Source organism: Staurois parvus, unplaced genomic scaffold (assembly GCF_062004578.1).
Source record: "Staurois parvus isolate SC_StPar_1 unplaced genomic scaffold, SC_StPar_1.0 ptg000720l, whole genome shotgun sequence".
NCBI lineage: Eukaryota > Metazoa > Chordata > Amphibia > Anura > Ranidae > Staurois > Staurois parvus.
This window is the reverse complement of record NW_028318516.1, coordinates 1,229,559-1,251,626: the sequence shown is the minus strand read 5'-3', so window position 1 is coordinate 1,251,626 and position 22,068 is coordinate 1,229,559. Positions and strand designations below refer to the sequence as shown.

The 22,068-nt window shown below is 46.4% G+C and overlaps 1 pseudogene; it reads left to right on the top strand.

The window, feature by feature from the left end:
* The first annotated feature begins 439 nt into the window (after positions 1–439).
* Positions 440–22,068, top strand: part of LOC149445472 (uncharacterized) — a 96,177-nt pseudogene continuing 74,548 nt past the window's right edge.

The window sequence follows — 22,068 nt, the reverse complement described above, 5'->3', positions numbered from 1 at the left end:
ACAAAGATCTGTACCAGGACACCATGGTGGAGTCATCCAGCTACAGGAACCCACCAGGGAGATGTCCCCGTCCTCTGTATTCCCGGGATTCCACACAGGAAGGTCACACCATCCCTCACCATCATCAGGTAGATGATGACAATTATTGGTAGTTGTGATTTATACACAGCATGTTTGTTACAATGAATGTTTTATTATATCTTTCAGAGTGGAATCCTCGGGGATGATAATATTGATGTTAAAGAAGAGTATAAAGAGGAGGATGAGGAGTATGGAGTGATGGAGGAGTTTTCAGAAGGACACAAGGATATGATGGAGCCACCTAATACCAGGAACCCACCAGAGAGATGTCCCCGTCCTCTGTATTCCTGGGATTCCACACAGGAAGGTCACACCATCCCTCACTATTACAAGGTTGGTGGGATGGGGAATCTAGAAAATGGACTTGTAAAGACAATGTGTGGATTTTTTATGTGACCTTATATTTTACAGATGATATTTTCTGTCATTTCCTTGATTTAGAGTGGAGATCCAATCGATATAGAATTTGAGGTGAAAGCAGAAGAAGAAGAGGCGTATGTGAGGGATGATCAGCAGTCTATGGAGGAGGATGGAATAACGGGGACATTTATAGAGGAGGACACTCCTACAGAGATCAGCACAGGTGGGTCATGAACACTAAATCCATTCCTCCACCCATACTGCTCACTGATTGGTCCAGAGTAGGGCGGGGACTGGGTGATATCAGCCTGTAATCCCCTGGTCACTTTCCTGAGCTGTGTTCCCCGTCCTGTATTCCTGGATTTCTCTCGGATAATCTTCCTTCTCTGTGCTGCAGACACAATTTATGTCTCTAGACTGGATTTATGGAGGTTCTGGGGTTCAGCTGGCAGCAAAATGTTCATTTTCACCATAGACATTGCTCTACTTAGGCCCCTGGGACATGTGATTTGGGTATTCTTCCCCATGCCCGGGTCTAGTAAGATCTCTGACAGAACATTTCTCCCAGGGTTCCTTGCTCTGTTATCTGCTGGCTGTGCCGGGTGGAGGGATATGTCTGTATAGTCTCAGACCCAAGTCACTGAGTGCAGTCTCAGGAGATGGGAGGCAGCGGTGTGGGATCTCTGCAACTTGTCTACAGTAAACATTTAAGCTTCCACTGATTACTGAATACCAATATTATGAGTCCTGACCCTTACACTTTATAATTTATATTGTACATTACATACCTCTGACCCCTGCACTATATACTCCATGTTGTACATTCCATACCTCTGACCCCTGCACTATATACTCTATGTTGTACATTACATACTCCTGAATTCTGCTCTCCACCCACTGCTATATATACTCATAATATGGATTCTCTTTTGTTACACCCATTTCCTACCAGCTGGACATGGTTGCCCCCCCCCATCCTCACTCTCTGACCGCTGGTGGGGCTCAGCCAGTCCTGGTTTGGGGGAACCAATCAGCTCCTGTCTAGTAATCCTCTGTCTTTGTATTTTAGTCCATGGCCGGGAGATGAGGAAAACCTCCAAGGATTGTCTCACTTTGTCTCCAGACTGGAAAGTAGAAGATGAGGACATCACACAGTATAGTCCAGGAGAAAACCCGGCTCCCTCCAATGTCCATCCGGCACCACCCAGTGTAGATGGACCATCGGATTCCTCGTATCCTGAGGAACCTCAGACTGTGTGGGACCGGGCCGGCCTTCCAACAGGGAAGAGGTTCTCCTGTACTGAGTGTGGGAAGGGTTTCCATGCTAAATGCCATCTTAATGTGCATCAAAGATCTCACACAGGAGAGAAGCCGTATTCCTGTCCTGAGTGTGGGAAATGTTTTTCAGTGAAGTCCCATCTTTACACACATCAGAGATCTCACACGGGAGAAACCGTATTCCTGTCCTGAGTGCGGGAAATGTTTTTCAGTGAAGTCCCATCTTTACACACATCAGAGATCTCACACAGGGGAGAAGCCATATTCCTGTCCTGAGTGCGGGAAATGTTTTTCACGGCAGTCCCAACTTTACACACATCAGAGATCTCACACGGGGGAGAAGCCGTATTCCTGTTCTGAGTGCGGGAAATGTTTTTCACAAAAATCCAGTCTTCAAATACACCAAAGATCTCACATGGGGGAAAAGCCTTATTCCTGTTCTGAGTGTGGGGAATGTTTTTCACAAAAATCCAGTCTTAACATACACCAGAGATCTCACACGGGGGAGAGGCCATATCCCTGTCCTCAGTGCTGTAAATGCTTTTCAAGCAAGTCTATTCTTTCCAGACATCGGAGATCTCACATGAGTGAAAAGCCATTTTCCTGTCCTGAGTGCGGGAAGTGTTTTACACAGAAGTCTAATCTTTGCGTACATCAGAGATCTCACATAGGGGAGAAGCCATATTCCTGTCTTGAATGTGGGAAATGTTTTTCAGACAAGTCCAGTCTTTACAAACATCAGATACGTCACACGGGGGAGAAGCCATATTCCTGTCCTGAGTGCGGGAAATGTTTTTCAGATAAGTCGAATCTTTACAGACATAAGAAATTGCATACTGGGGACAAGCCACATTCTTGTCCTCAGTGTGGGAAATGTTTTTCAGAGAAGTCCCATCTTTACATACATCAGAGATCTCACACGGGGGAGAAGCCATATTCCTGTTCTGAGTGTGGAAAATGTTTTTCACAGATTTCCCATCTTTACACACATCAGAGATTGCACACGGGGCAGATACCCTATTCCTGTCCTGAGTGCGGGAAATGTTTTTTGCAGAAATCCCATCTTTCCAGACATCAGAGAACTCACACAGGGGAGAAGCCACTTTCATGTCCTGAGTGAGGGAAATGTTCCTCACTGAAGTCCTGTCTTCCTGTACATCAGGGGTCCCACACAACCCTGGAGGTGTATTAGTTCCTTGGGTGCAGGAAATGTCTTCTAGATGAATGTTGCTGGACATCCCAGCCCTCATGTGGGGAAGAAGCACACCCTGATATACACCTCAGATATACTCCATGGTGGATCTTCATCATGGAAGAAACAGTTGATAAGGAGATCAGAGGCCCCCAAAGACATGGATGAAGTGTGGGACCGGGTCGGCCATTGATAGCAGGAGAAGAATAAAAATGGAGCCATTACCTGTCATTGGCTGAGTACATTTTCTTTAACATTCTATATTGAGTTTTTTAAAGAGATATACAAAGAAGCAATATGTCTGGGGTGAAAGAGGAGACGAGCACCTCATACTTTTGCCATGACTTCTGAATAAAAGATAAATCACAGTAACCAATGAAATAATTATAATCTCTCCAATAAAGAAAGAGGAAGGAATCTTCTGGCAGGAACTGACCTGGAGGTGTGACCGGGTGTGATACCTGATCAGAAAACATGGATGGACTCTCTCCTGAGACTTTGTTCCCAACTCCAATAAGTGAGAGGAGCAGAATGTCATAATGTTCCTAGATGTCATGATAAAGCCAAGGAAGTAAGGTTCGGCCATGAGTGCGCAGAGACACATCAGGAGAGCAAAAGAATGACAACGTCATGAACCAGAAAACCAAGGTATACACAGCCAGATGGGGAGCAAGTAACACCTGTTATGTATGCGTGTCCTCAATGCGTGTTCCATACACGGCTGTCTGATCTCTACAATGTAACCACCTTGACAAACCCATCCATAGAAGTAAAAGAAGACAACATAGAGGATTGCTCCAAGGGTGTACAGTTGTGTTCAAAATAATAGCAGTGTGTTGAAAAAAGTGAATAAAGCTGAAAATACTTCTAATAGCTTTTATTTCCATCCACACAAATGCATTGGGAACACGACACATTCTATTCCAAATCAAAACATGAAGAAAAATAGATCAAATTTGTGTTGTTCCTCTAAAAAAATGGAAGAAAAGTGAATATTAGATGGTTCAAAAAAATGGCCGTGTTTGTATTCTTCTTTACAAACTCAAACATTCACTATATAAACTGAGAAATGTTTGAAGATTTTGCTTTCCTTTGAATGACTTCATGAATATTTGGTTGTAGTCGCACTGTTTCTGAGAACTGCTGTACATCTGTGTTGCATGGAGTCCCCCAACTTCTGGCCCCTGTGATCAGGTATTCCAGCCCAGGATGATTGGACCACATTCCACAGTTCTTCTCTATTTCTTGGTTTTGCCTCAGAAACGGCATTTTTGATGTCACCCCACAAGTTTTCTATTGGATGAAGATCCGGGGATTGGGCGGGCCACTCCATAACGTCCATCTTGTTGGTCTGGAACCAAGATGTTGCACGTTTACTGGTGTGTTTGGGGTCGTTGTCTTGTTGGAACACCCATTTCAAGGGCATTTCCTCTTCAGCATAAGGCAGCATGACCTCTTCAAGTATTCTGATGTCTTCAAACTGATCCATGATCCCTGGTATGCGATAAATAGGCCCAACACCGTAGTATGAGAAACATCCCCATATCATGATGCTTGCACCACCATGCTTCACGGTCTTCACAGTGTACTGTGGCTTGAATTCAGTGTTTGGAGGTCGTCTGACAAACTGTCTCCGCCCACTAGACCCAAAAAGAACAATCTTCCTTTCATCAGTCCACAAAATGTTGCGTCATTTCTCTTTAGGCCGGTCAATGTGCTCTTTGGCAGATTGTAACCTCTTCAGCACACGTCTTTTTCCCAACAGTGGGACTTTGCGGGGACTTCTTGCAGATAGCTTGGCTTCACATAGGCGTCTTCTAATTGTAACAGTACTCACAGGGAACGTCACACCTTCTTTCATCTTCCTGGAGCTGATTGTTGGCTGAGTCCGCCCCATTTTGGCTATTCTTCTATCCATTCAAATGGTAGTTTTTCGCTTTCTTCCACGTCTTTCAGGTTTTGGTTGCCATTTAAAAGCATTTGCCATCATTTTAGCTGAGCAGCCGATCATTTTCTGCACTTCTTTATATGTTTTCCCCTCTCCAATCAACTTTTTAATCAAGGTACGCTGTTCTTCTGAACAATGTCTGGAACAACCCATTTTCCTCAGAATTTCAGAGAGAAATGCACTGTAACCAGCATGTCCAACATTTGCTGCCTTCCTTCCTTAAATAAGGGCAATAATTGCCACCTGTTTTTCAAAGAATGAATGACCTCACTAATAGAACTCCACACGGCTATTATTGTGAACACGCCCCTTTCAATGAGTGATTCAATGACACAGAATCAGCAGCATGCATGTCATGACTGTCGGGTCTGTTGGATTTCTATGACTCTACTACACCTGCTAGGAAATTATTTGCCATGTAGAAATATCATTTCCACCAAAAACAGTGATTGATCCGGTTAGTGATGTCTGATGGCTATTATTTTGAACACAACTGTAAGTGTTGCTGCAATAAAAGTGTCCCATCTATTATGGAAATGTTTGACTGAGGCTTGGTTGTTGAGCTCCATGTCTAACTCCTCTCTGTAAATCAGAAGACGTAGATCTTTTTAGTGTCTGTGATGGTGGGGGACAAGGCAATAGTCCATTTCTTAGGAATAGCCCTGTGGGCCACCAGTAAACATAATAATATCCACTGCAAGCTCCTGTGGGATTTGTGGATGTGGGTTTTCTCAGCTGAATGGAGAGTTGTAGTGGAGCCGAAGAGTAGAAGAACTGGGTCCATGGGGAGTGAGCAGCCACAAACTCCTGAGATGTAGGCTAACACTTGTTCCCAAAAGGTTGAGATGCGGGGCCATTCCTGAAATCGGTGGAAGAGAGAGGGCGGTGCTCACTATATAGTGGATTTGTGGAGAGTTCTTAGTGGATAGAAATGGGATGAAGGCCCCATGGAAGAGCTTACATTGAGACTCTCCAGGATTCATTCACCACAAGCCTTTGCACTTTGTTCTATCCTTCCAGTATGTTGCCCACCAGGTTCTCTCCCGGTATGACCTTGCTCCAAGATTTCACAGATGTGGGATGTAGAGGTTTAGTAAAGAGAGAGTGTAAAGGTTGATAGATGTCAGATACGGAGTATTTCCATTCCTGTAGGAAGCGATCAGATATGGAAGTTTGAAAACATTGTTGCTTGGCTGGGCAGCACCAGTTTATACAACCTGAGAGGTGTAGGTAGTAGAGAGAGGGATGGCTTGGCAGGGCATAAGTTGATGCAAGGGTTGGGAAAGATTTCAAAGTTCCTGATAGTTCAAATATGTGTCATACATGGAGGCAACGCAGGAGAGCCCCTTAGAACTCCAAATGTTGAAAGCCGCATATTGAACAGCTTCTGGAAACATTGTAATGCCTCTTATGGGCAAATATTGGGAGACATGGGGTGACAGGCCCAGTTTGCTCTGTATGTCCCTCCATGCAATAATTGTATCTTGTCTCAGAAGTTTGTGTTGAATACATGTGGGGAACAATTGTATTTTGCAATGCAGGAGTGCAGCTAAGTCATATGGTTGCCTCACTGCCAACTCCAAATCATAATTGGTGTATGAGGAAGCCTGAAGTATCCAATCTGTCCCTATACACAATAAACAGGCAAGGTCATACAATGGAATATTGGGAAAGTTTGCTTCATCTTTTTTTTTGCTCCCCCTGTTTAAGCAGGAACCAAATTGTTTGAAGAGGGTACAATAGGCGAGCAAAGCTCACCATTTTGAACAGGTGCCATCTGCCAAAAATCGATAGAAGGTACATCCATGTGTCCATCTCATTTCCTATTTTAGATATCAGTGGAGGGTAGCAATGATAGACCGAGGATGGCTCCTTCCCTATCGTAATGCCTGAATATGTGATCTGAACATTTGCTACATGAAAGAGAGACTGCTGGGCCCAGGGAAGGGTGTTGGTTTGAGATAAGGAAAGTATTTCACTCTTAGCAGAATTGATTGGAAGGCCAGAGCACTGTAGGCAGCTTGTGAAGACCTGATGGAGAATGTGAATATCTGCCACAGGATCCGCCATAAAAAATATCATCGGCAAATAGGACTACACAGAGTTCTTCTTGACCTGCCTGAATCCCATGTATTGGGGCTCTGGAGGAAAGGTAACGGGAGAAAGGTTCCAGGGCAAGGTTGAAAAGAAGAGGTGAAGGGGGGGCAACCCTGGTGAGTACCCTTCGTGCAGCAATATTTCACCTGATATGAGACCTGCAGCTACCACCCTGGGTGAAGGTGCAGAATCCATACTGCTGAAAAGCCCATCAGAAGAACCAGAGCAAGCCAATGATAGCTGACATTATCCAAGACTTTTCCAGCATCCAATGTAATAATAGCTCGATCCTCAGACGGGTGTACCTTGCCTTGTTCCAGCTCTGCAATAACTTTCTGAATGTTGGAAGCCACTGATCTACCATTAACCTCTTCACGCTGTCCAAACGCAAATGTGTGGCCTTCCGGCATCTGGGCCTAGATGCTGAGCGGCTGTACATTTGCGTTCTATTAAAAAAGGACATATGTGCCGAGAGCGCACGCTCTGCCCACTCCCAGCACACATGTCCGGTACTCACAGAAAGGTCCCAGTCTCCTCTTTCAATCGGGACCTTTCCTGATCATGTGACCGCCATGATGACTCGTCATGGCAGTCACATAACCCCTAAACCCCGCCCTGTCTCCCGGCTTCTGAAACTCTTAAAGGGCCAGGAGGCGCCGGCGTGAAGGGGTTAATAAAGCCAGCCTGGGCAGTATGGATAAGGGAGGGTAATATTGCAGCCAAGAGGGATGTGACTATTTCAGAGAGTATTTTAGTGTCCACATTTAGGAGGGATATAGTTCGGTACGACCCCGATTCAGTTGGGTACTTGCCCTTATTAGAAATCAATTTCATTGTCTTGGTGACCCATCAGAATTTGTGGGGCCCCCTCCCAAACCTTGTTATATACTGTCAGTTCCAACACAACAAACACTTTACTCCTGCACTAGGTAAGGACTCAGTAGACCCAATAGGAATGTTCTGGAATTTTCTGGAATATGCATTGCTTGCTGCCCTCAACAGACCGGGGTGGTCCGAATACACTGGATACAAATGGAGAAACAGAAAAAGGGCGCACCAACCTAGTGCATTATCGTTTAAAATAATTTATTAAAGAAACAAAAATAGGTATCATACTCACAATGGACATAATAACACAGGCATGTCAAACTGAACAAGATGTATGATCCAAACAACATCTGAGTCCATACGATGGAACCCTGGATGACCAACTGGCTAACGCATTTCGAGGACACAACCTCTTCCTCAGAGCCCTAGCTGAGGGATGATGAGAGTCCATCATCTTATAAAATGCTGGTGTGTAGCCATCAGGACCAGGTGATTTCCCACTAGGTAAGCCTTTAATCACCTCAGACTCTTCCTTTAATGAAATAGGGGCATTTACAGATTGCAGGTGGGAGGGGCCAGTAGTGAGTAAATGAAGTGAGTCTAAGAATTTTGTGGTCACCTCAAGGTCTTGGATCTAGATATAGAGTGGCACAAATATCTTCCAGTATTTTATTGGTTTCTTCTGGGGAGGAGACAAGGGTAGCAGAAGTATCCTTTAGGGAGGCTACATGAGTTGGTTGGAGAGACCCTTTGCTTACCCACCTTATCACCATATTTACACAATTGTGAATCAGCATAGGAACAATTTATATGTTTGTAATTCTCTACCCAAAGATCAAAGAGGTGTTTGGCTTCATGCCAATGCCAAGCATCACTACCAGTGTGTATGAAGTCCACCTTACATGTCAGATAGGAAGGAAATCTCCAAATATTTGGGGGGCCTGTGGTTCGAGGGTCTGCCAAAGAAATAGAGGGGCTATGGTCTGATATAATCAAGTCGTGTATGGCTGTATGACGGACATGAGGGAAAAGGGAAGTGCTGCAATAAAGATAGTCTAGCCTGGCAAATGTGAGAATATGAAGTAAACTCCCTGTGTGTGGGGTGTGCCAATCACCAGGGGTCTAATAATCCTCTGGCAGAAATCACCTGTGCTAATGGGAAGAAGAGTCGGTAGACACCTTTGCAATGAGTGGGCCTTGTGTTGACCTGTCCTCTCTATCATTTACTACTGTGTTAGTCTCCTCCATCTATCTGATGTATACTGGGATTATGAAATATCCAATTAGCTGCAGCATTACAGAAGGGTCTGCCAGGGAGTTGGGGGCATAGACATTGGTGAGTTGGAGATCCTTATTGGAGATCTGTAAGACCACGGTAGCCATACGTCCCATATCATCGTTACACTCAGAGATGAATTCTAATGCCAGGTTTTTATGGATTACAATGAGCACCTTTGCCTTCCGTCCTACTACTGCCCAACCTAGCGCCTGACCCACCCACAACCTTTCCATTCTATGAAAGTCTGCTGCTTGTAAGTGTGTCTCCTGCCGGAGTGCCGGACCCGTTCACAACCACTTCAAGTGCCTCAGCATTTGTAATTGTTTAGCAGGGAGCGTATCTGCATATGATGAGCTGTAGAAAGGGATATGGCTCCTAGCTTCAGGCAGTGAAGTGAACAGGAAAAAACACAAAGTAATCATTATTAAATAACAAAACTGAACATAAAAACTGTAACTTGATATAGCTTCCTCCCACCAAGAAAGATACAATGCAGACAACGTGACCATGTGACAGCAGGAAGGTAAATACACGGCTCAAAAAAATTGAAAGGAAGACTTTTTAAGTGTTTTTTTTTTAGAGTTTAGCATCAAGTCCATGTAACTCCTGGGATATTGATCTGGTCAGGTAAGTCGCAGAGGGGGTTGTTCATCAGTTTCAGCTGCTTTGGTGTTAATTAAATTACCAGCAGGTGCACTAGATGGGCAACAATGAGATGACCCCCAAAACAGGAATGGTTTTACAGGTGGAGGCCACTGACATTTTTTCCCTTCTCGTCTTTTCTGACTGTTTTTCACTAGTTTTGCATTTGGCTAGGGTCAGTGTCACTACTGGTAGCATGAGGTCATACCTGGACCCTACAGAGGTTGCACAGGTACTCCAACTCCTCCAGAATGGCACATCAATACTTGCCATTGCCAGAAGGTTTGCTGTGTCTCCCAGCACAGTCTCGAGCATGGAGGAGATTCCAGGAGACAAGAGCATGGAGGAGATTCCAGGAGATGAGAGCATGGAGGAGATTCCAGGAGACAAGAGCATGGAGGAGATTCCAGGAGACAAGAGCATGGAGGAGATTCCAGGAGACAAGAGCATGGAGGAGATTCCAGGAGACAAGAGCATAGAGGAGATTCCAGGAGACAAGAGCGCGGAGGAGATTCCAGGAGACAAGAGCACGGAGGAGATTCCAGGAGACGAGCATGGAGGAGATTCCAAGAGACAGGCAGTTCCTCTAGGAGAGCTGGACAGGGCCATAGAAGGTCCTTAGCCTATCAGCAGGACCGGTATCTGCTCCTTTATGCAAGGAGGAACAGGATGAGCCCTGCCAGAGCCCTACAAAATGACCTCCAGCAGGCCACTGGTGTGAATGTCTCTGACCAAACAATCAGAAAGACTTCATGAGGGTGGCCTGAGGGCCCGACATCCTCTAGTGGGTCCTGTGCTCACTGCCCGGCACCATAGAGCTGGATTTATATTTGTCATTGAACACCAGAATTGGCAGGTTACAAATATATTTCTATATCATTATCATATCTCCTCTGAAGGATCTCATCTCCAAGGAGAATATGTTTCATGTTTGTAGTCATTCCTCATAACTGAGGTCTTCCAGCCCCTTTATTAGCTTTGTTGCCCTTCTCTGGACTTTCTCCAGTTCCAGCACATCCCACCTGAGGACTGGTGACCAGAACTGGACGTCATACTCCAGATGTGTCCAAACCAGCATTTTGTAAAGTGGGAGAATTATCATTTTATCTCCGGAGTAAATTCCCTTTTGAATTCATGCTGATATTCTGCTGGCCTTGCTTGCTGCGGCTTGGTATGCATGTCATTGCTGAGTCTGTGATCCACTAGGACCCCCAGATCCTTCTCCATCCTCGATTCCCCCAGAGGTTCATCCTGTAGCGCAAGGGTGGGCAACTGCGGCCCTCCTGCTGTTGCAGAACTACAAGTCCCATCATGCCTCTGCCTCATGGAGTAACTGTCAGTCTTCCCATCAGCCTTTGCCTCTGGGAGTCATGCTTGTAACTGTCATCTTGCAATGCTTTGTGGGACATGTAGTTCCACAACAGATGGTGGGCCGCAGTTGCCCACCCCTGCCCTAGCGTGTAGCTTGCATTCATATTTTTAGCCCCCAAGTACATTACGTTACATTTTGGTACATGAAACCTCCTTTGCCATGTAGTTGTCACCCCTTTATTTTATTGAAACGTTTCTATATCCTGTGGTGACGTTATTGCTCTGCTTAGCTTTGTATTGTCAGCAAACACTGAGACTGAACTATTTATACCGACCTCTATATCAGTTATGAACAGAATTGGACCCAGAACAGAGCCCTGGGGTACCCCACTTATAACTCAGACCATTCAGAGGTACATTTATCACCACCCTTTGTACGCACCCCAGTAACCAGTTTTCTCTCCATATACATACACTATTGTCAGCACCAACATGCCTCAATTTGTGGATTAAGCATTTATGGGGTATCGTGTCAGATGTTTGGTGAAGTCTAGATACACTACATCCATGGGGGTTCCATTATCCAGATTACAGCTCACCTCCTCATAGATTGTTAATAGGTTGGTCCGGCAAGAACGATCTTTTTTCATAAACCCATGCTGGTTACTACTAATGATATTATTTTCATCAGCAAATTCTTGGATATGGTCCCTTATCATCCCTCCAATAGTTTACAAACTATTGATGTTAGGCTGACTGGCTTGGAGCTTCCAGATATGTATCTCGGTCCTTTCTGGAATACTGGAAGCATGTTAGCTTTTCACCAATCTGCTGCCACCATTCCGGTCAGTAAGCTTTCCTAAAGATGAGGAATAACTGTCTATCAATGACCTGGATACATTCCTTGAGGACTTTTGGGTGCAAGCCATCTGGTCCTGGTGGTTTGTTCACATTAAGTTTTTCTAGACTTTCTAGTCTTTTGTAAGAGATCACTACACTGACCACTGATAAAAGGGAATCCTTTCCCAATCAGTCACAAATGTAAGGGATCACTATACCGACCACTGATATAAGGGGATCCTTCTCTTATTGGTCACAAATGTAAGGGACCACTACACTGATCACTAATATAAGGGGGTCCTTCTCCCATTGCTCATCAATGTAAGGGATTACTACACTGACCACTGATATAAGGGGTCCTTCTCCCATTGGTCACCAATGTAAGGGATCACTACACTGACCACTGATATAAGGGGTCCTTCTCCCATTGGTCACCAATGTAAGGGACCACTACACTGACCACTGATATAAGGGGGTCCTTCTCCCATTGGTCACCAATGTAAGGAACCACTGCTCTGACCACTGATATAAGGGAATTCTTCTCCTATTGGTTCCCAATGTAAGGGATCACTACACTGACCACTGATATAAGGGGTCCTTCTCCCATTGGTCACCAATGTAAGGGATCACTACACTGACCACTGATATAAGGGGTCCTTCTCCCATTGGTCACCAATGTAAGGGACCACTACACTGACCACTGATATAAGGGGGTCCTCCTCCCATTGGTCACCAATGTAAGGGACCATTACACTCACCACTGATATAAGGGGGTCCTTCTCCCATTGGTCACTAATGTAAGGGACCACTACACTGACCACTGATATAAGGGGTCCTTCTCCCATTGGTCACCAATGTAAGGGACCAGTACACTGACCACTGATATAAGGGGGTCCTTCTCCCATTGGTCACCAATGTAAGGGACAAATACAATGACCACTTGGGATGATCTCTGGGTTTAGTTGTCGGAGAGTAGGGATGACGACAGTACAAACCAAACTTTGCCTGTTCCGGTCCCGTGTTTTGCAGGAGCCGATCATCACACATAGAAGAGACATTTCTACCACTTCTATATATAACAGCTTCCTGCTGTCACTGGTGCCTGAGGAAGACATGGATGGGTACAGCGGCCACACCCCCAGGAATCAGTGATGTCATTGGGAATCCCTACCATGTAAGGAAGGGGGCGGGGATAGCAGTGACATCACTGACCAAATATGGTCACTGGTCACATTTGGGTAATAAGGTCCCACCATCCCTGTCCCTTCACTTATGTAGATGATGACAGTTTAGGGAGCTGTCATTGGGCTGGTGCTATTGTCGGGTACTATATACCCCATACTCATTCACATGGGGGACGGTATATGGGGGCCCCTTGTTATTAAAGGGGGTTTCCAGAATCCAATATGACCCCCACCCACAGATCCCCACAGCCACCAGCCAAGGTGACAAGATGCTATGTCTGGGGGAATCCCCCCTGGTAAGGTGACCCCCATGTTGTGGACATGTGGCCTGGTATGGATCAGGAGGGGGGCACACTACAGCCCCCCTCTGCACTCTGTATGGTGGGCTGTATATGATATACTGCTGACCCCCGCACTCTGCCCCGTTATTGAAGGGTGTGAGGTGTCACCGAGGAGCAATGTTCTATATTGAAGTTTGCCCTCATTGCACCGACACACACAATAGTTTTTGTTCAATAAATGTTTTATTATAATTTTACATTTAACAAGATTGAAGCATAAAAATCAGGAAACAGTAAAGGAAAGAATCTGATTGGTCAGGAAGATCCCTTGTCTGGAATGTGGGGGCGGAGTCATTATTATTGGTGTACAATACACAACGTGTTCCATTATTATAACAAAGTATTGTAGAAAAGATCCCAACATAGAAAATGGGGGAAAGGAGGAAATAAAGGCGGATATGAAGGGGAATCTGTGTACGGGGAACACCTTAACAATCACCACCATTTTATTCTCCAGGGCCTCTGATGTCACAGAATAGATGTTTGGGGGTTTATCTCATCTTCAGGACCAAAATCTGCATTTTCCCATGTGTGCAAAATCATGCAGAAACAGCTCTGGCAGTGAGAGGGTTAATGTGGGCTAGATGGGATCCCTCTGCTGGGGTGACATTAGAGCTCCCCCTAGCTGCAGCCTGGTAATAACATTGCTGGGAGGTCTATTCATTTCTCTGCTCCATACTTCCCGTCTTTATAGAAACGTCTCCTGACATTTGGGGGTCTATTCATAGAATGTTTGTATAGCAATTCCCTCAGTGAGAGTTCATGTCCATTCCTCCTGTGTGAATGGGGAACCAATGTTATTAGGATCACATCTGAGCTGCTGGAATGTCTTCCATTGATGGAAAATACATTGAAAATGTCTTCTCCTGATATCAATGGCCGACCCCGTCCCACACTTCATCCATGTCTTTGGGGGCCTCTGATCTCCTTGTGAACTGTTTCTTCCATGATGAAGATCAGCCATGGAGTATATCTGAGGTGTATATCAGGGTGTGCTTCTTCCCCACATGAGAGCTGGGATGTCCAGCAACATTCATCTAGAAGACATTTCCCGCACTCAAGGCACTAATACACCTCCAGGGTTGTGTGGGACCCCTGATGTACAGGAAGGCAGGACTTCAGTGAGGAACATTTCCCTCACTCAGGACAGGAAAGTGGCTTTTCCCCCTTGTGAGATCTTAGATGTTTGTAAAGATTGGAGTTCTGTGAAAAACATTTACCGCACTCAGGACAGGAATACGGCTTGTCCCCCTTGTGAGATATCTGATGTTCATGAAGATTGGAGTTCTGTGAAAAACATTTTCCGCACTCAAGACAGGAATATGGTTTCTCCCCTGTGTGAGATCTCTGATGTCTGCAAAGATGGGACTTGTCTGAAAAACATTTCCCGCACTCAGGACAACAATACGGCTTCTCCCCCGTGTGAGATCTCTGATGACTATGAAGTTTAGACTTCTCTGAAAAACATTTTCCACACTCAGAACAGAAAAAAAGCTTCTCCCCCGTGTGAGATCTGTGATGTCTGTAAAGACTAGACTTCACTGAAAAACATTTCTTGCACTCAGGACAGGAATATGGCTTCTCCCCCGTGTGAGATCTTTCATGCACATTAAGCTCTGATTTATGCCGGAAACCCTTCCCACACTCAGGACACTAATTCTCACCTGTGTGAGATTTCTTATGTGTGTAAAGATGGTACTTTTGTGAAAAACATTTCCCGCACTCAGGGCAAGAATACGACTTCTCCCCCATGTGAGATAACTGATGTCTGTAAAGACTGGACTTCACTAAAAAACATTTCCCGCACTCAGGACAGGAATATGGCTTTTCACCTGTGTGAGATCTCTGATGTGTGTAAAGAATAGACTTCCTTGAAAAACTTTTCCCGCACTCAGGACAGGAATATGGCTTTTCACCTGTGTGAATTCTCTGATGTGTGGAAAGACCGGACTTGCCTGAAAAACATTTCCTGCACTCAGAACAGGAATATGGATTCTCCCCTGTGTGCAACTTCTGATGTGTGTACAGATTAGGTTTAGATGAAAAACTTTTCCCGCACTCAGGACAGGAATATGGCTTTTCACCTGTGTGAGATCTCTGATGTGTGTAAAGAGTAGACTTCCGTGAAAACAATTTCCCGCACTCAGGACAGGAATATGGCTTTTCCATCTCATGAGACTTCTGATGTCTGACAAGTTTTGATTTTTCTACAAAACATTTCCCACACTCTGAACAGGAATATGGCTTCTCCTCTGTGTGAGATCTCTGATGATGATAAAGGTTGGACATATCTGAAAAACATTTCCCGCATTCAGAACAGGAATATGGCTTCTCCCCCGTGTGAACTCTCAGATGCTTGTACAGACTAGACTTTTGTGAAAAACATTTCCCGCACTCAGCACAGGAATACGGCTTCTCCCCTGTGTGAGATCTTTTATGCATATTAAGATGGGATTTATAACGGAACTCCTTCCCGCACTCAGTACAGGAGAACCTCTTCTCTGTTGGAAGGCCGGCCCGGTCCCACACAGTCTGAGGTTCCTCAGGATACGAGGAATCTGATGGTCCATCTACACTGGGTGGTGCCGGATGGACATTGGAGGGAGCCGGGTTTTCTCCTGGACTATACTGTGTGATGTCCTCATCTTCTACTTTCCAGTCTGGAGACAAAGTGAGACAATCCTCGGAGGTTTTCCTCATCTCCCGGCCATGGACTAAAATACAAAGACAAAGAGGATTACTAGACAGGAGCTGATTGGTTCCCCCAAACCAGGACTCCGCCCACATCAGGCAGCTTGGTCTCTGAGGAGCTTACAATTCCACCCTCAAGGGAACTAGGAAATGGCTCCTCTGATCTCCTACCAGGTCATTTCTTTATTCATGGACCTTAGTCAGAGAGTGAGGAAACAACCAGAACTGTCTTTTATAGGAGGGACAGTGATGAGGGGATTATAGGACGAGGGTCCCCACCCCCTCTATCACTCATCACCATCTTCCCAACACAAGAAGTACTGCACTTCCTTATTTAGTCCATGATTTAGTCATGAAGAACAGCGGGGCTGAGCCCCACCAGAGGTCAGAGAGTGAGGATGGGGGGAGAACAACCAAGATGAAGACTGGACTGATCCTGAAGACCACCATCATTGGGGTATTGACTCCTCCCTCATTATCACTTTCTGTTTAAGGGTCCAAAGTTGGAGGATGTTATCACATTATTATCACCATGTAAAAGTCTGTGCTCCAATCACATCATCCGATATAAAATGTCCAGCTGGGAGGAAATGGGTGTAACAAAAGAGAATCCATATTATGTGTATATATAGCAGTGGGGGGAGGGGGAGAGCAGAAGTCAGGACTATGGAATGTACAACATAGAGTATATAGTGCAGGGGTCAGGAGTATGTAATGTACAGCATAGAGTATATAGTGCAGGGGTCAGGACTATGGAATGTACACCATAGAGTATATAGTGCAGGGGTCAGGAGTATGTAATGTACAACATGGAGTATATAGTGCAGGGGTCAGGAGTATGTAATGTACAACATGGAGTATATAGTGCAGGGGTCAGGAATATGTAATGTACAACATAGAGTATATAGTGCAGGGGTCAGGGGTATGTAATGTACAACATAGAGTATATAGTGCAGGGGTCAGGAGTATGTAATGTACAACATAGAATATATAGTGCAGGGGTCAGGAATATGTAATGTACAACATAGAGTATATAGTGCAGGGGTCAGGAGTATGTAATGTACAACACAGAGTATATAGTGCAGGGGTCAGGAATATGTAATGTACAACACAGAGTATATAGTGCAGGGGTCAGGAGTATGTAATGTACAACATAGAGTATATAGTGCAGGGGTCAGGAGTATGTAATGTACAACATGGAGTATATAGTGCAGGGGTCAGGAGTATGTAATGTACAACATGGAGTATATAGTGCAGGGGTCAGGAATATGTAATGTACAACATAGAGTATATAGTGCAGGGGTCAGGGGTATGTAATGTACAACATAGAGTATATAGTGCAGGGGTCAGGAGTATGTAATGTACAACATAGAATATATAGTGCAGGGGTCAGGAATATGTAATGTACAACATAGAGTATATAGTGCAGGGGTCAGGAGTATGTAATGTACAACACAGAGTATATAGTGCAGGGGTCAGGAATATGTAATGTACAACACAGAGTATATAGTGCAGGGGTCAGGAGTATGTAATGTACAACATAGAGTATATAGTGCAGGGGTCAGGAGTATGTAATGTACAATATAAATTATACAGTGTAAGGGTCAGGACTTATAATATTGGTATTCAGTAATCAGTGGAAGCCGAAATGTTTACTGTAGACAAGTTGCAGAGATCCCACACCGCTGCCTCCCATCTCCTGAGACTGCACTCAGTGACTTGGGTCTGAGACACTACAGACATATCCCTCCACCCGGCACAGCCAGCAGACCACAGAGCAAGGAACCCTGGGAGAATTGTTCTGTCAGAGATCTTGCTGGACCCAGGCATGGGAAAAAATGTCCAAGTCTCATACGCCAAATGCCAAGTTGAGCAACATCTATAGTGAACACCAACATTTTGCTGCCAGCTGAACCCCAGAACCTCCATAAATCCAGTCTAGATACATAAATTGTGTCTGCAGCACAGAGAAGGAAGATTATCCGAGAGAAATCCAGGAATACAGGACGGGGAACACAGCTCAGGAAAGTGACCAGGGGATTACAGGCTGATATCACCCAGTCCCCGCCCTACTCTGGACCAATCAGTGAGCAGTATGGGTGGAGGAATGGATTTAGTGTTCATGACCCACCTGTGCTGATCTCTGTAGGAGTGTCCTCCTCTATAAATGTCCCCGTTATTCCATCCTCCTCCATAGACTGCTGATCATCCCTCACATACGCCTCTTCTTCTTCTGATTTACCCTCAACTTCTATATCGAGCAGATCTTTACTCTAAACCAAGAGAAGGAGAGAAAATATCATCTGTAAAACATAAGCTTTAATATTGTGATGTTACACTTAAAAAATCCTCACCAAATCACCTCACCTCAAGAAGTCCATGTTCTAAATGCTCAGTCCCACCAACCTTGTAATGGTGAGGGATGGTGTGACCTTCCTGTGTGGAATCCCGGGAATACAGAGGACGGGGACATCTCTCTGGTGGGTTCCTGGTATTAGGTGGCTCCATCATATCCTTGTGTCCTTCTGAAAACTCCTCCATCACTCCATACTCCTCATCCTCCTCTTTATACTCTTCTTTAACATCAATATTATTATCCCCGAGGAGTCCACTCTGAAAGATATGTCACGGTCCCCCCTTACTCTCCTTCATCTTCCTCCCCCCTCCTGTCACAGCTTTCCCCTCACTCCCTTTCATCCTCCCCCCTCCCTTCCAGGTTCCTACCTCCTGCACAGGCCTACATCAAAGGCTGTGCAGGAGGTCAGGAACTGTCCCCTGTGGTGTGGTTAGGACCTCTCCCTGGTGATACCACTGAGGAGTCTGACACCCTGCTGTGCCTGCAGGTGGATTCTTCACTTGCAGGCCACTGGGGTGTCTCTGCACGCCCCCCCTCCTTGTCCCGGTGGGCGCAGTGCGTTCCCGAGGCTTCCAGCGCTCTGCTCCCGCTGGAGACAAAGGCTCCCTGGGCACGGCCGGAGTGAGGGGGGCATGCCTCATTGCTCCAGCAACCTGACGCAGGGTCGGCCATTGCAACCAGGAAGCGTCCTGCTCCGGGATAAGAGGACCGGAGCATAACCCTGGCGGTTGTTGTTCCCCTGATCACAGGAAGAACAGCTGTGTGAGGTCTGAGCTGAGGCCAGACCCCACAGCCCAGACCATGCTGAGTGTTCTGCTGATCGCTGTGTCCCTAGAGGATACCCCTGCCTGCTGCACTGGGTGGCCAGAAGTTACCGCTGCCTGCTGCCGCTGTGTGCCCAGAAGGCACCACTGCCTGCTGCCGCTGTGTGCCTAGAATTTACCCCTGTCTGCTGCCGCTGTGTGCCCGGGAGTTACCCCTGTCTGCTGCCGCTGTGTGCCCGGGAGTTACCCGTCTGCTGCCGCTGTGTGCCCGGGAGTTACCCCTGTCTGCTGCCGCTGTGTGCCCAGGAGTTACCCCTGCCTGCTGCCGCTGTGTGCCCAGGAGTTACCCCTGCCTGCTGCCGCTGTGTGCCCAGGAGTTACCCCTGCCTGCTGCCGCTGTGTGCCCAGGAGTTACCCCTGTCTGCTGCCGCTGTGTGCCCAGGAGTTACCCCTGTCTGCTGCCGCTGTGTGCCCAGGAGTTACCCGTCTGCTGCCGCTGTGTGCCCAGGAGTTACCCCTGTCTGCTGCTGCTGCGTGCCTGAGAAGTCACCCCTGCCTACTGACCGCTGTGTGCCTCTGGAAGTTACCCCTGCCTGCTGCCTCTGTGTGCCAGAGAAGTCGCCCTGCCTGCTGCTGCTGTGTGCCAGAGAAGTCGCCCTGCCTGCTGCTGCTGTGTGCCAGAGAAGTCATCCCTGCCTGCTGCTGCTGCGTGCCCGGGAGTTACCCCTACGTGCTGCCGCTGTGTGCCTGAGAAGTCACCCCTGCCTACTGACCGCTGTGTGCCTCTGGGAAGTTACCCCTGCCTGCTGCCTCTGTGTGCCCGAGAGTTACCTTTGCCTGCTGCCGCTGTGTGCCTGAAAAGTCACCCCTGCCTACTGACCGCTGTGTGCCTCTGGGAAGTTACCCCTGCCTGCTGACCACTGTGTGCATCTGGGAAGTTACCCCTGCCTGCTGACCGCTGTGTGCATCTGGGAAGTTACCCCTGCCTACTGACCGCTGTGTGCATCTGGGAAGTTACCCCTGCCTACTGACCGCTGTGTGCATCTGGGAAGTTACCCCTGCCTAAACCGTGAGTGTTCATACTTCCCTGCCTGGACTGCCCCTTTGAATCAATATATTGCCCTGTCTGGACTGCCCCACTGAATGCTCATATTTTCCATCTGGACTGACCAATTGAATTCCCCTATTGCCTTGTCTGGACTGCCCCACTGAACACCCATACTTTCTCTGCCTGGACTGCCCCATTGAATCTCTCTATTACCCTTGCTGGGACTGCCCCACGTGGATTAATACTTGCTTGGACTGCCCTATTGCGTGCCTGGATTATCGTAGCTACCTGGACTGCCCCCCCCCCCGAGTGCTCGGGTCATCGCTACCGGGATTACAACTGTTCAGACTCCTCCCCCCTCTTCCCCCTTTTTGGGTACCCGGACGCTACATTATTACCCTGATTGAGTGTCTCTCCCATTTCAATAAAACTTTGTGTGTTTATCATCCTCCGTGTGTGTTCTGTCCTGCCTACACTTCTGTCACAGATATAATAAAACATTCATTGTAACAAACATGCTGTGTATAAATCACAACTACCAATAATTGTCATCATCTACCTGATGATTGTGAGGGATGGTGTGACCTTCCTGTGTGGAATCCCGGGAATACAGAGGACGGGGACATCTCTCTGGTGGGTTCCCATGACTGGATCCATCTGTAGGAAACACACACACTGACTGAATCCATTGTTTCTATGTGTTTATCAGATGATGGGGGATCTAGGTGGATCCTCCGTACTGCTCTCTCCTTTACAATAAAGTCTCCTCTTACCCGGTGATGTGAGGGGCGGCTGATTGTCCATCATGACGTCCTTGTAGAGATCCTTGTGTCCTTCTAAATACTCCCACTCCTCCATGGAGAAATAGACAGTGACACCCTGACACCTTATAGGAACCTGACACACACAATGATACAGTCACCATCCAGACACATCCCTTGTCTGTTACTGGAGAATGTCCCAGAATTCCCGGCACCGCTCACCTCTCCTGTCAGCAGCTCCATCATCTTCTTGGTGACTTCTAGAATCTTCTGCATGTTGTGTCTCTCAGGGTTTAGGGAGTCACATGGAGGCACTGTGATGGTCATATGATCACCTGACTTCAGAAGAGGAAATCTCTGTATTGAGGAACCAATAGGAATATCATGTTAGACTCCCAGAATCCTCCTCACCTCTTCGGTTAGGTCTGTGTTTTATTAATAGAGATAAGAGTGATGTCATGTGACCTCCCAGAATCCTCCTCACCTCTCCGGTCAGGTCTGTGTTTTATTAATAGAGATAACAGCGATGTCATGTGACCTCCCAGAATCCTCCTCACCTCTCCGGTCAGGTCTGTGTTTTATTAATAGAGATGAGAGTGATGTCATGTGACTTCCCAGAATCCTCCTCACCTCTCCGGTCAGGCCTGTGTGTTATTAATAGAGATGAGAGTGATGTCATGTGACCTCCCAGAATCCTCCTCCCCTCTCCAGTCAGGTCTTTGTTTTATTAATAGAGATGAGAGTGATGTCATGTGACCTCCCAGAATCCTCCTCACCTCTCCGGTCAGCAGGTAGATGATCTCCAGGGTGAGGTTTAGTATCTTCTCAGTCATGTGACTCCGGTCCTCCTCCATCCTCATTGGTGCCATCATGTGATCTATACAGGTCTCCTTGTAGACGGATAACTTTGGGAAATGAAAGTAAGAATGATTTGGATGGTATTGGTTACACAATAATAGGATGTGGCTGTGAGGGGGGAATAGGAGGGTTGCTGGACATTGAAGAATTACTGCCCCCATGGGAACACATTTAGTTTTGACTCAGGGATTTACAAATCCTATCTCTTG